Source organism: Cynocephalus volans, chromosome 16, assembly GCF_027409185.1.
Source record: "Cynocephalus volans isolate mCynVol1 chromosome 16, mCynVol1.pri, whole genome shotgun sequence".
Lineage (NCBI taxonomy): Eukaryota > Metazoa > Chordata > Mammalia > Dermoptera > Cynocephalidae > Cynocephalus > Cynocephalus volans.
Window position 1 is genome coordinate 43863775 of NC_084475.1, and position 13136 is coordinate 43876910.

The 13136-nt window shown below is 39.9% G+C and overlaps 1 long non-coding RNA gene across 1 annotated transcript in view; it reads left to right on the plus strand.

The window, feature by feature from the left end:
• The first annotated feature begins 5501 nt into the window (after positions 1-5501).
• Positions 5502-13136, plus strand: part of LOC134364978 (uncharacterized) — a 111477-nt gene continuing 103842 nt past the window's right edge. Inside the window, exon 1 of the long non-coding RNA XR_010021916.1 lies at positions 5502-5786. This is a non-coding gene — a long non-coding RNA (uncharacterized LOC134364978). The remainder of the gene's footprint in view (positions 5787-13136) is intronic.

Sequence of the window (13136 nt, forward strand, 5' to 3'; positions counted from 1 at the left end):
CATTATTCACAAAAGCAAAATAATTGAAAAAAAATCCAAACGTTCATAAATAAGGAATTGGTAAATAAAGTATAGTTTATCCAAACTATGACACACTGCACAAAGTTTTAAAAAATTGAGCTTGACATATGTGTGCAAACATGGAAAGATACTGTTGAGTAAAAATAATGCAGAACAAGACATACATTATGATATGTACGTAAAAAGAAAAAGCCACACCCACATAATGCTATGTGTTCGCTAGGGTATGCATATACAGATATAAAAGCACAGAACTAGGTCTAGAAGGACACACCCTAACCTGATAGAAGTTACATCATCTCACTGAGGGGGAAGATGGGCAAAGAAGTAAAGAGGAATTTTGACCTTGACTGTAATATACTATTTTGCTTTATATGGGAAAATATTAGCATATTATTTGTGTAATTTAAAACTAACTTTCCTTTTAAACATATGTAAGACGCAATTTTGATCCAAATCAAAAGATAAAATCTTAAATAGTAAAATAATTTTTATTTCTAGAAACCAAGATGTTATTTTAATAGATAAAACTTAAAATCTAAAAAATTAAATAATACATTGAAAAAAAAATTTCTGGGCAATTAAAGATAAGATATGAGACAAAACATTATTAACAGCCAAATAAATGGTAGAGACAGTAAATGGTAAAGAAGTTGAGAGAACAGAGATAAAAGAATAAATTATTCAAACAAACCATCTTTCACCCCAACAAGTTCTAGGCCAATACTTGGTACACTGAAGATATCAATACATTATTTTGTTTTTTATTTAATTAAAACATTTTTTGAACATGTAATATATCTCCGTGGTTCAAACTCCAAATTGTACCTAAGTGTATAAAACAAAAATTCACCTTCCTACCTATCTCTCTTGGCCACCCAGTTCAACTCCCCAGGCAGAATCAGTGTATTCTTCCAGGGGAATTTTAAGTATATGCAGAAAATACATATAGATACTCTTCTTCCTCCTCTTTAATGAAAATGGTAGCAAATGATTCTTTCTCCTGCATCTTTTTTAAAAAATTCAATAATGTATCTTTAAGAACATTCATATCAGTAAATAAAGTGTATTTTTCCCCTTTACTTGGAAATACCATCACTTTTAAAAATGGTCTACTATTGATAGAAATATAGATTGTTGGCATTATTTTGCTGAATAATCAATACATTTCTCAGTAACTGGATGGAGTCCCCATTGCTGGTGTCCTCATGTTCCACCTTGGGAATCAGTATCACATGTTTATGGTCATTAGCTACTTTAGGATTAGAGAGGTAGACAGAGGTTCAGCAGGGGCTCTTACTTAGCTAAACTGAAAGAAATAGTCTTTCTGAAATAAGAAGGCAGGTTATTAGATGTTCCCTGATGCTTACCCAGGCAGTGGGTAAAACTGCAGTGACAGAAAACAGATCAGTGGTTGCCAGGGGCCAAGGCTGGGGGAGTTGATTGACTGCAAAGGAGCACAGAGGAAATTTTGGAGGTGATGGGAAAATGTTGTATATCATGACGGTGACAGCAGCTATAAAACTACATATATTTGTCAGGGGCTGCAGAGAGGGAGGAAATGGAGAGGTATTAGTCAAAGGATACAAAGTTTCAGTTATACAAGATGAATAAGTCCTGGAGATCTACTGTACAGCATAGTGCTTATAGTTAACAATACTGTATTGTATACTTATAATTTGGTAAGAGGGTAGCTCTTAAGTGTTCTTATCACAAAGATATAATAACAATAATAATAAATAAGAAGGTGGGAGGAAACTTTTGGAGGTGATGGATAAGCTTATGGCATAGATGGTTTTACAGGTGTATATTTATCCTCAAACTTGTTAGTTATATACATTAAAAATGTACAGCTTATGTCGATCATACCTAAATAAAGTGGCTTAAAAAAGGATCACATAAAAAACTACATTGAATTGTCCACTTAAAATTAGTGGATTTTATTATATGTAAATTATACCTCAAAAGACTGATTTTTTAAAAAACGGAGGTTGGGTACCTTCCCATTGGGCCAAATTAAAGATAGATTTTTCAGGAGTAACAGGTCACTGCTGCTTTTTTCTTCCTATACTCTCCAAAAAGTAAGAAATGCCCAATACTCTTCTGAGAAAGTTCTATCCTAGCAAAGTAGCTATGAATAGGCAGATCATTACTGGACTTTGGAGAGAAAGACTGATTTGGGCAACATTCCAAAAGTTAGCATCTAGTCCCAATACTCAAAATCAGATATAGTGGGCATTTTAAAATTTAGTCATACCACTCGTTCCTCTCTAAATTGGGGTCCTCATCATTCACAACTTTTGTTGACTTTCTCCAACCATTCTAGGAGTTGATGTTTGCAGGTGTAACTTCAGAGCTCTGCTTCTTTTTGGTTGATCTGCTACCAGGCAGTAGTGACTAGCTGTGGCCTCATGGGTCAGATAGCTACTGAGAACATGGATTAGCATGCTTTTCATTCAACTAAGATGCTTCTATTAACATCAAGCTCTCTATGAATGCTTGTTAAAAGTGTAATATTATTTTATTTTTAAAGTAAATAATTTACTAATGCAATTTTGAAGATGAGCAAGATTTCAAGAAACACAAACAACTAGGGAAGAAGTTTCATAAACCTTTGTTATCAATAGTTGCTTTGACTATACCAATTCTCCTTAAGTTTGAGTAGTATTAACATATCCCAAACTCTTGCTTATGTTCAGAAATCATTCTGAGAATTGTGGCTTGCGTTTCAGGCCTTTGGGAAGCCTTTGGAGTCTTACAGGAAGCTTTTCTTTTCTTTTTGATATTATAGGGACTTTGCATATGCTGTTCCCTCTCCTTGGGATGCACATTGTTCCTGTATGATTTTATGAAAGCTGCTAATATTCTATATTTTTTGTTCTTATTTATAAAGCGAACATACTTATATATGTGCCACGGATGTTGCGCATATTAAATTGGTCTTGTATTGCATGTACTCAATAAATATTAGCTAGCTTCGAATAGTTACTATTATTTCCATGTTTATAATTTTCCAAAAAGGGATTTCTATGTTCTAACCGCCTTTCCTATTTGTAGAAAGGTCTTTTAGCTTATAACCCACCTTTTTGATCAAGGGACATTTTTATAACATGAACATTCATAACTAATAGGCTCTTAGCTCACTTCTAAACCTGCTACTGAGTTTTAAACAAGACATATTTTCCCAGACTACAGTATTTAAAAATACTTAATCAGAATCCTATATTCTTTCTGAAAAAATATACAATGTAATTTTTTCCATAATTTATCACTAGAAAACCTTGGCTCCTTAAGAGCAGAAGAACAACTCTATTCTTTCTGTATCTAACTTTCTGCTAATGCATTAATGACTGAAAATGGGTTATACTCAAGGTGGAGCATACTGAGGATGCAAATGCCAGTTATTAGATGCTGCCAAGTCAGGGCGCTATGGAAATGTAACTCTTACCCAGACTGTTATTGCGATCTTTAGGTCTTTTATTCATGGAAAGACCTAAACCCTAATAATATAGAATAAGCTAGGATACTGCATTGAGAGTGGGGGTGGGGGTATGCAAATTGCATGTTCATAATCCATTCATGCTTGTTCTCAAAACTTAGTCTACCTTGAGTAATTTTGACTGTGTATCCTGTAAATTTAGGGCAACTTTACTTATTACCATAGTATAGATTGAAAGTTCAGGTTTTGAGAAACATAACACCCTCCACAAGCTGATATGAGCTGGGGGAAGAATATCCATGGGCCATTTCCTGCTTACAGGATTCTGTGTTGGGCGTTGTGTTAGAATACTTTGGGTTGCAAGTGACAGAAACCCAACCTTTAAGCATTTAGCGTAAGCAAAAAATGGGGAATTTGGGGGATAGTAGGGTCTCTTAAATAATTAAAGAAGGATTTGAAAATAAAATCTCAGAGAAGGCAAGAACATCTGAGCATCAGGAACAACCGGAACCAGGACATTTATCTCAGTGCAGGATTCTCTCTCATCTATCACCTGTCATTTATTCCTCTTGTTGGATTTCTCCACTAATCTGTCTTATTGCAGACAGGTCCCTCCCAAGCATCATATTAATTAGCATTCACCCCTGAGAATACTGAATTCCTGCTCTTGTTCTGGTTAAAAATTCTGGGAAAGAACTTGATTGGTCATGCTTGGGTAAAGTATCATTCTTGGACCAACGAACCTTGGCCAGCAAGATGAAGATACAGGCATAGATAAGACTACTGGAGCCTGAAAAAGAGACTCTTGAGCCAGGTAGACCTTCATTTGGTGCCCACCACAGTGTGCCTTTGCTAGTTCTTTCCAGGTGCCCAGGAATCTCTGTTCATTTCCTGAAAAAAACTGTGCACCTGATCAAATATGTTTCTATATTATCTCCAGGTGCAGAAACCTGGAAGAACACATGGGTAATACACCTGGAGATTCCATACAAGTATAAATCTCTAGCTCATGGGAAAAGATTCTCTTGGCCAAAGAAGAAAGTTTGGGAAAGGTGTAGAGAAATTTCTTGTGTTGTATATCCCAAAGGAACATGCGTTTCTTAGAGCCAGGGGTGAACATGAGTGCTTTGACACGTTCTTTTTCCCATGAGAGACATGTCAAACCACGAACTCATTCATTTACCTTGTAACCCTTCAAAAAGACTCATCCCATGTGTCCACCTTTCAGATACGCAATAGTGACACTCACTGGGCTTTATATCACAAATTATTTGTTCTTTTGGACAAACGTGTTTGTTGAGGCAGCAGATTCCCCGGATTGATTCTTTATTTGTGCATTAAAATATAATAGGTCTGCAGTTTTAATCCTGGACCAGGAGGTACATAAAAGGCGTTTGATCTCTGGTTCCTGATTGAATTCCTCAGGTCTTGGATAGATTATTTCTGAATAGGTGCCCTTCTCCCAGAATTCCAGCGAGTACTCCAGGGTCAAAGATAAACCGTGTATCCAGAGATGAAAGGACATGTTTGCCTACAAAGCCTCATAAATCAGTTTCAATATCATTCCTGTTTTGTTTTATTTTTCTGGCACCACAACATTGGGGCTGTTTGATACACCTAAGCGAAAATTTTTGTATAGGGCCCTTCGGCTTTCTTTTGTGATGAAAAGTGTTACCTCCAAATACGAGCTGATAAACTGAGAGGCGAAGCGAAGTAAGCATCCACCCAGCACCGGCCGCGAGTGCAACATCTGATTGTACTTAGTGGGGAGGAAACTTAAAAAAAAAAGCCAACCCAACTTTCATTTCTTGCTTCTTTTATCCTTAAGCTCAGCAATAAACTAGCACTCTTTGGTTAAAAAGTCAAGGGAACAGATGGATAATTCCGGTGCTTCAGCATCTGTATTTCAAACGGAGCATGTCAATGACGAGGGCGCCTCCCGGGGCTAGTGCGGAGCGTCTCCAGGAGCATGCGCGGCGCTGCTGTCAGTCAGCGGCCGTCCCGCCCCGCTCCGGAACTAGCTGCGCTGCAGGCCGGCGGCCGGGGTGGCTGGAACGCAGCGGCGACAGGTCCTTCTAAGGAGGAAGTAAGAGGTTGCACTGCGCGGAACTGTACCACCTAGGCTTGGCAGCTGGCAAATCACAGGCAGGGCCTGGAAAAGATACTGCTGCTAAGTAGGCACAAACCTCAGAGGCAGTTTAGCAAAGACAGTGGGAGGTCTGGAGTTCTGTCCCAGAAGACCTGCGTTGTGTCCTACCCCGCCTCTTGCTAGTTATGTGACCTTAGGGAAGGTACTTCACAGTTTTCTGCTCTGAAAACCGGGCAGGTAAGTGCCGACTTCAGACGACTGTGGGGAGGATGAATGAGAAAACGTTGCATGTAAAATGCTTAGCTCCGTGCTCCCATGTAGGTGGCTATTTAAGAGCAATTAGAACTCATTACATATAAGAAGGGTGCCAAAGTATTTATTAAAGTGTCATTCAAAATTTCAAATGCAAAAACTGGAAAGGACCTTCTGAAGCCATCCGGTCTGACGTCCTCTTTTTGAGATGGGTAGAGTGGCCGGGAATGTCCCAATCTTAGCCCTGTGCACCTGCTTCCAAACCACACTAGCACCAGATTCCAGTGCCACCAATGTAGCGCCCCCAAAGGTATATTCATCCCCTGCTGCAGTGCCTGGTGCTCAACGAAGATTTGTTCAATTTGAAACTCAGGGATGCTAGACATGTCACCAGAAGAGAGAGTTTTCACTTTGTGTTTCAGCTTCTACGTCTTTCTGAAGAAGTAAATGAGTATAATGCTGCGAACTGCTTAGGGCATGACACATGTTATAAAAAAAACTTAATGTGTGGGCCAAAAACGTGGAATATTTTAAGGAAAACTGCTAATGTATGAAAATATAGTTCTATCTCCGTTCTTCAGCAACCAGAAAATGTTTTCTTAGACGCTTACTTTACACCTCAGATTAAGTTGTGTTAAATATGTTGAGAACGGAGCTTAAAAAATTATGAGTTGCCAAATGTCCCACAGAAATATGCTCAGACAAATAAACACACAATTTTCTTGATATTTCCAAAATGCCTTTAGGAATTTGTAGCAGTCCATTTCCTTTTCTTAAGAATTAGGATCAAATAAAGACACTTGTCCCTCTTCTCAGAAATACCTTCCCTCTTGTAAGATCAGGCCAAGATTCCTGGTTTTATGCATGGCCATGCTAGCTTTGTTCCCTTAGCAAATGGAATCCACAGAGAACCCCTTGACCACCATCCACCGCTCCTACCTCTTTCTGCTGTTTAGAGTAGGACGGCCAGACGCAGGGGACAGTTAGCCTCCGAAGACCTGCCACAAGATGGGTGACAGTCAGGCTTCAACCGTACATGGGCAACTTATTGTTATTCTGTCCCGTCTCTTTTGGAAGCAGGGCCAGATAGAAATAGGTGGCTCCCCAGGCAGCCATAACTTGGTGTCTTGACAGTTTTTAAATATGTGCCACATATTTATTTAGGCTCCATGTGGGAAGGATGGATAAGGAAGACCACTAGCAGTGGCACCAGCTTCTCTCTTCTCCCAAACAATCAGCTTGTCTCAAACATGATTACCCAATGTACAAAACAAAAGCCCTTCATTCTGATTGAGTGGGATATTTGTTCACTCAAACAGTTAAGCCATCCTCCTAAGGAAGCAGATTAAACAGGGCCACCATGGACAGTTTGCAGGTCATATATAAATGACACCTGCAGGAGTTGCACAAAACTCTACATTGTGGCCTTGTGGCCCTGAGTTTAAATAACTCCTATTATTATTCCTGTATTTCCCTGGGAGAGGGGCCACACACAGCCCCACCCCACACAATTTATAACTGGATTCTTTCTAACCTCTCAGACTGCTCTCTGTAACAGGAGTGCTAGGAAAAATAATTTTTTCCATCTTGCTATAATACTAGCGATATTTTTAACACCTTCTAAATACTAGCACCCCAGGCAACTCCTGTCTGACCCACCCTTTAATCTGGCTCTGCATGGAATAGAGTATAAAAAAAGAGGAAAGAAGAAATTTGTGGTAATGAGAGATCACTGGAGATATTTAAAAGCTCACAAAATACAGATGAATAAAATAGGGATTCCACCGTGTGATGCTTAGCCAATGCGTAAATCATCATTGCTCAGAATACACTGAAGATCCAAAAAATTAGGAATCAAATCTATTTTGGTTCATTTCACTCCTCATCAAATGGAGGAAATAACAAACTATAAACCGTAAAACTTTATATCCTTTCAAAGGGTTCTCACATTTATGATGTCATTTCTTTTTAACTGAAGGTGCAAACTTCTCAGTTCATAATACTTTATTGTCATTCATCATTGGGCCATGTAATGCCCTTCTTATTGTATTAGTTTTTCCCCTTAATTCCAACCTTCCATCCTAGTCACCTCTCCCCAATAAGTTTCCAAACTAACATGTTGATAATGAGTCTTTAAAGATGCATGTGTTCTAGTAAAATATGGAGTGTTGTTTGGAACATGTTTCTGTTTTTAATTTATCATTTAATCTTGTTTTGAAGATCGATGCTGCTATAACTATAGTTAGCTTGTTATTTTTAACTCCTGTAAGGTATTCCATAGTGTACATTCACTTAACTTTTTAAACCTTTGAAAAATTTTGGCAAAATAAACATAATAAAACATTTACCATTTTGGCCATTTTTATGTGTACATTTCTGTGGCATTAGGTGCATTCACACTGATCTGCAACCATCACCACCAGCCATCTCCAGAACTTTTTCATCTTCCCAAACTGAAGTCTCTTAGACACTAACTCCTCATTCTTCCTTACCCCCAGCCCTTTGCAATCACCATTGCATCCACTGTATTTTACCACTCCCCTGCTGGTGGACACCTAGATAGTCTTCAGGACACAGTACCACAAACTACATCACAACCAATGACCTCATACATGTCCTCTTAAGAAATCTTGTGAGAATTTCTCTGATGTATGGATCCAAAAGGGGATTTTGGGGTCAAAGAGGATACATTGCTTTCTAGAATGACTGTACTAGTTTACAATGTCCTCAACAGTACACCAGCCTGCTCATCTTGTTACATCGGCCATCTCTGGAATTATCTACCTTTTGATTTTTTTCCATTCTAATAGTCTTATTTTCATTTGAATTTCTTTGTTTACTAAAGAGTTTGAGCATTTCTTAACATTCTTATTAGTTATTTGAGCTTCCCTTTCTGAGTATTGCCTAATCAGTACTTTGCTTGTTTTAAAATTGGGCTTCACGCCTTGTTTCTTGTTGATATTTGTTTCTTATTGATTTTCAGGAGTTGTTAGTATAAGTGATAAGTTCTTGCTAGTTTTGGATGTTACAAATATTTTCTCCAAGCTTATCTGTTAGTTACTTTGTTTACGGTATTCTTTATTTTGACAGTATCAAATTTATCATTTTTTTAAATCTTAGAATTTGTATTTTTGGGGTCTTGTTCCAGAATTCTTTCCCCCACCCATATAAAAAATACACTGTTCTCAATTAATTTTTTTCACATTTACTTTAGCTTTTTATATTCTATATTTTGTTTATAATTTTTCCTTTTTTTGTAGTATGATTCCGTTTTTGCCTTTTAGATTTATGCCTTTAATCCATCTGAAGTGCACCTTTTCATTGTTTCATAAAAGTTATAAGGTTCAGCTTTATTTTGCCACATCGTAGTGATGAACTTGCCCAGCACAATTTACAAACAATCCCTCTTTTCTGCATTGTTTTGTGGTACCAACATTATCTTACATGACGTTCCCGTGTGGTACTACTTCTAAGAACTCTGTTCTCTTCCAGTGGTTTGTTTGCTGTTCCTGATTCAGTACCATGTTGTTATGGCTTCGTCATACGTCTCAATGTCTGCTGGGATGAATATTTTCTCTTTGCTTATGTGTTTCAAAATGGCCATAGCTATTTGTGGAATTTTACTTTTCCATATTAGAATAAATTTGTGGAGTACCTTAACAAATTCTCTTGGAAATTTAATGGGATTGCCTGGAATATCTAGATTAATTTGGGGAGTATTGACCTTTACTCAATATGACATCCTTTTACAGGAAATATTGATTTCTGTCCATTTATTCAGACTTTCCCTTATGTCCTTTAACAGAATATTTTTAGTTTTTATTTTATAAAGATCAAAGCCATTGTTTTGTTAATTTCTGGATACATTGTCATTTTTGTTAATATTGTAAATGGCATCTTATTTTCATGGTTATTATTGCTAGTATAGAGAAATACTGTTTTTTGTAAATTCACCTTATAATACAGCAATCTTGCTAATTTCTTTTAAGTTCTAATAGTTTTTTGATTCTTTTGAATTTTCTATGTGGATAATATTATTGTCTGAAAAGAATAAGTTTTACCTTTCCCATCTAATCCTTACACTTCTTATGTCTTTTTCTTACCTATATCATTGGCCAATTTCTTTTGTACTATTTTAAATGGAGAAGTGATTATGGGAATTCTTGTCTTGTGTCCAATATTATTAGGAACAAGTTTCTCCCTTATATATGAATGTTTAATATAGGTTTTCGGTATGTAGCCTATTTAAAGCCAGGGAAATTATCTTATATTCATAATTTTTCTGGGGTCGTTTAACTTTGTCAAATGCTTTGTTGGCATGTTCTTAGATAAACAAGTGATTTTTGTCCTCTGTACCATATTGCCTCTCACTCTAATGAACAAAAGGAAGGGAAGAGAAGGTGGGATCATTAAGCATCTGTCCTATGCCAAGGAATCCTGACAGGCTAAAGTGAGAATCAGAGATTATTGGCAGATTTCAGTGAACAATACCAGGGGCAGGGAAACTGTGGTTCTTTAGGGCTTCATAGGAAGCAATTAAAGAGATTGTGAGGGGGGAAAAAAGTCACATTGAAATTGTATAATGCGGAGTTTCAAGATGGCGGCGGCTGCGGCGGCTGGCGCGGAGTAGCTGAGGTGGAAAAGGTGGCCACTGGGCCTCAGGCAGCCAGGAAACTTGTGGACCTTCCTCTGGCCATCTCTTAAGGGAGGACTGCTGCTGCTGGCCGGTCGTGGGGGCTCAACGCCACTTTGCCCCCGGCAGGAGAGGCTGCCTCATTTACAGGCAACAGCTTTGAAGTGTGGAGCAGGAAAAGAACTGATTCTTAGCTGCAAAAGCGAGTCTTGAAACAGGGAACACGGCGCCAGGGCTGCTGTGGATGCAGCCAGGATCCCGGAGGCTGGGGCCGCACTGAAGGTGGCCAGCTGCCCTATTCAGGATTCGAGGTTTCAGGCCGGCATTAAAGAAGATTCCTGGGAGCGCCCGAGCGGCGCCGCGACTGAACAGCCCGAGGCGGCAGCGCCGAGAACACGGAAGGCAAGAAACCAGAGACAGAGCAAGCGCCCAACCTGGCACAGCACTGTGAGTGATCCCTGGCACAGCTCTGTTCGGGGGGGTGGATGCCCACGCGGCTACTGCCTGCACCACCAGGCCACTCACTGCCACGGTGCTGCCTCCATTTTCCCAGGTGCGGGCAGCTCCGCCCTGCTCGGCCATCACTGAGCCCATTTGCTTGGCCTGGCGCGGGGCTTTCCGGACCCTGCGGGCCGACTTCCTCTCCCACTCCCTCCGCGGTTCTCTGGCAGGGCTGGGGGTGTGGGGCGTCCCGACCAGTTTTGGGAGGGCTAGGAAGTACGGGCGGCCGACTGTCACTCCACCACACCCTGGACTCCGGCCCCGGTAAACTTCCTGTTACTGGGAGACAGATACCATCTCTGCGACCACCAGTTTGGAAAAAAGCCTAACGAATTTCTGGTTGGGAATAGTGTGGTAGGAGAGTTCCCAGGTCCGCTTGAACCTGCCGGAGAGCAGGCTGCAGGCGGGCACTAGACTCGGTTTATACCCGGGGGGATACAAAGGTGAACAAGACCCGAGAAAGATCTACACAGTGCTACAAAGGCACCCAGAGAGACCGGTCGTCTGTGCCTAGCAGAAACCTGGTAGACTTCCTGGGCGAGGCGGTGCTGAGCAGGGTCTTGAAGGCCCAGCTGATAGACGAGGGGTGCAGAAGACACGCCCCAGCCCAGCACAGTGTGCACAGAGGGGGGAGACGTGCGGCCAGGGAGGCGGAGACTCGACAGAAACCACACACCAGGTGGGGTTGCCACTGCACGATCTAACAGCCTGGGCCAGAGCACACGGAACGGGGAGAAGTCCTGTACAGAAAGTGAAAGCTCAACAGAGATCACACACCCTGTGGTACGTGATCCACCAGCCCAGCAGAGTACAAGCTGACCAGAAAGGTGGATCCCCGGAGAAGCCCAAGACCCGAGGCAACCACACACACAAGACACTAGAGGCCAACTGAGCAGTCACGGCGGGAGCCATACCAAATTGGCAACCACAGCAACATCCTAGTTAGTCATTAGTCTTAAACCGGTGGACTGTGAAACCCCCTGCCACAATGAATAAACACCAAAAAAAAGACACCAGAAATACAAAAAATCAAGAAAGTACACCACCAAAAGTTAATAAATCTCATACTCTAGATCCTATAGAACAAGAAGCCCTTGAAATAACTGACAAGGAATTTCGTGTGATAATTCTAAGGAAACTGAATGAGATACAAGAAAACTCAGCTAGACATCATGATGAAATGAGGAAAAGTATACAGGATCTGAAAGAGGAAATATACAAGGAAATCAATGTCCTGAAAAAAAATGTAGCAGAACTTGCTGAACTGAAGAAGTTATTCAGCGAAATAAAAAACACAACGGAGAGTTTAACCAGCAGGCTTGTCGAAGTTGAAGAGAGAACCTCTGAACTTGAAGATGGGCTGTTTGAAATAACACAAGCAGACAAAAAGAAAGAAAAAAGAATCAAGGACATGGAAGAAAATCTGAGAGAGATATCAGACAACCTCAAGCGCTCAAATATCCGAGTCATGGGTATTCCAGAAGGGGAGGAAAATGGAGAATCCATTGAAAACATATTCAACAAAATAGTGGCAGAAAACTTCCCAGGTATAAGAAAAATCACAGATCTTCAGATCCAGGAAGCTCAACGATCTCCAAATGTATTCAACCCAAAAAGGCCTTCTCCAAGACATGTCATAGTCAAATTGGCAAAACTCAGAGACAAAGAGAGAATCTTAAAAGCTGCAAGAGAGAAACGTCAAATCACCTATAAGGGAGCCCCAATCAGGTTAACATCAGACTTTTCATCACAAACCCTAAAAGCTAGAAAGGAATGGGATGATATTTTCAAAATACTAAAAGACAAAGATTGCCAGCCAAGAATACTCTACCCTGCAAGGCTATCCTTCCGAAATGAGGGGCAAATAGTATATTTCTCAGACAAACAAAAACTGCGGGAGTTCACTATCACAAGACCACCCTTACAAGAAATCCTCAAGGGAGTACTGGGTTTGGTTCCTGAAAAATAACTACCACTGCCATAAAAACCTAAGAAAAATCTAAACCCGCTAGTACAATTAAAATGGCAATCATGAAGAGAAAACAAGCTAACAAAAACACTATCTACAACCTAAGGAACCAACAAACAAAGAAACCAAACAGTAAATCAGAAAGCAAGGAACAAAAGACACCTAAGACAACCAAACAACCAATAAAATGCTAGGAATAAATCAACACCTTTCTATAACAACTCTTAATGTT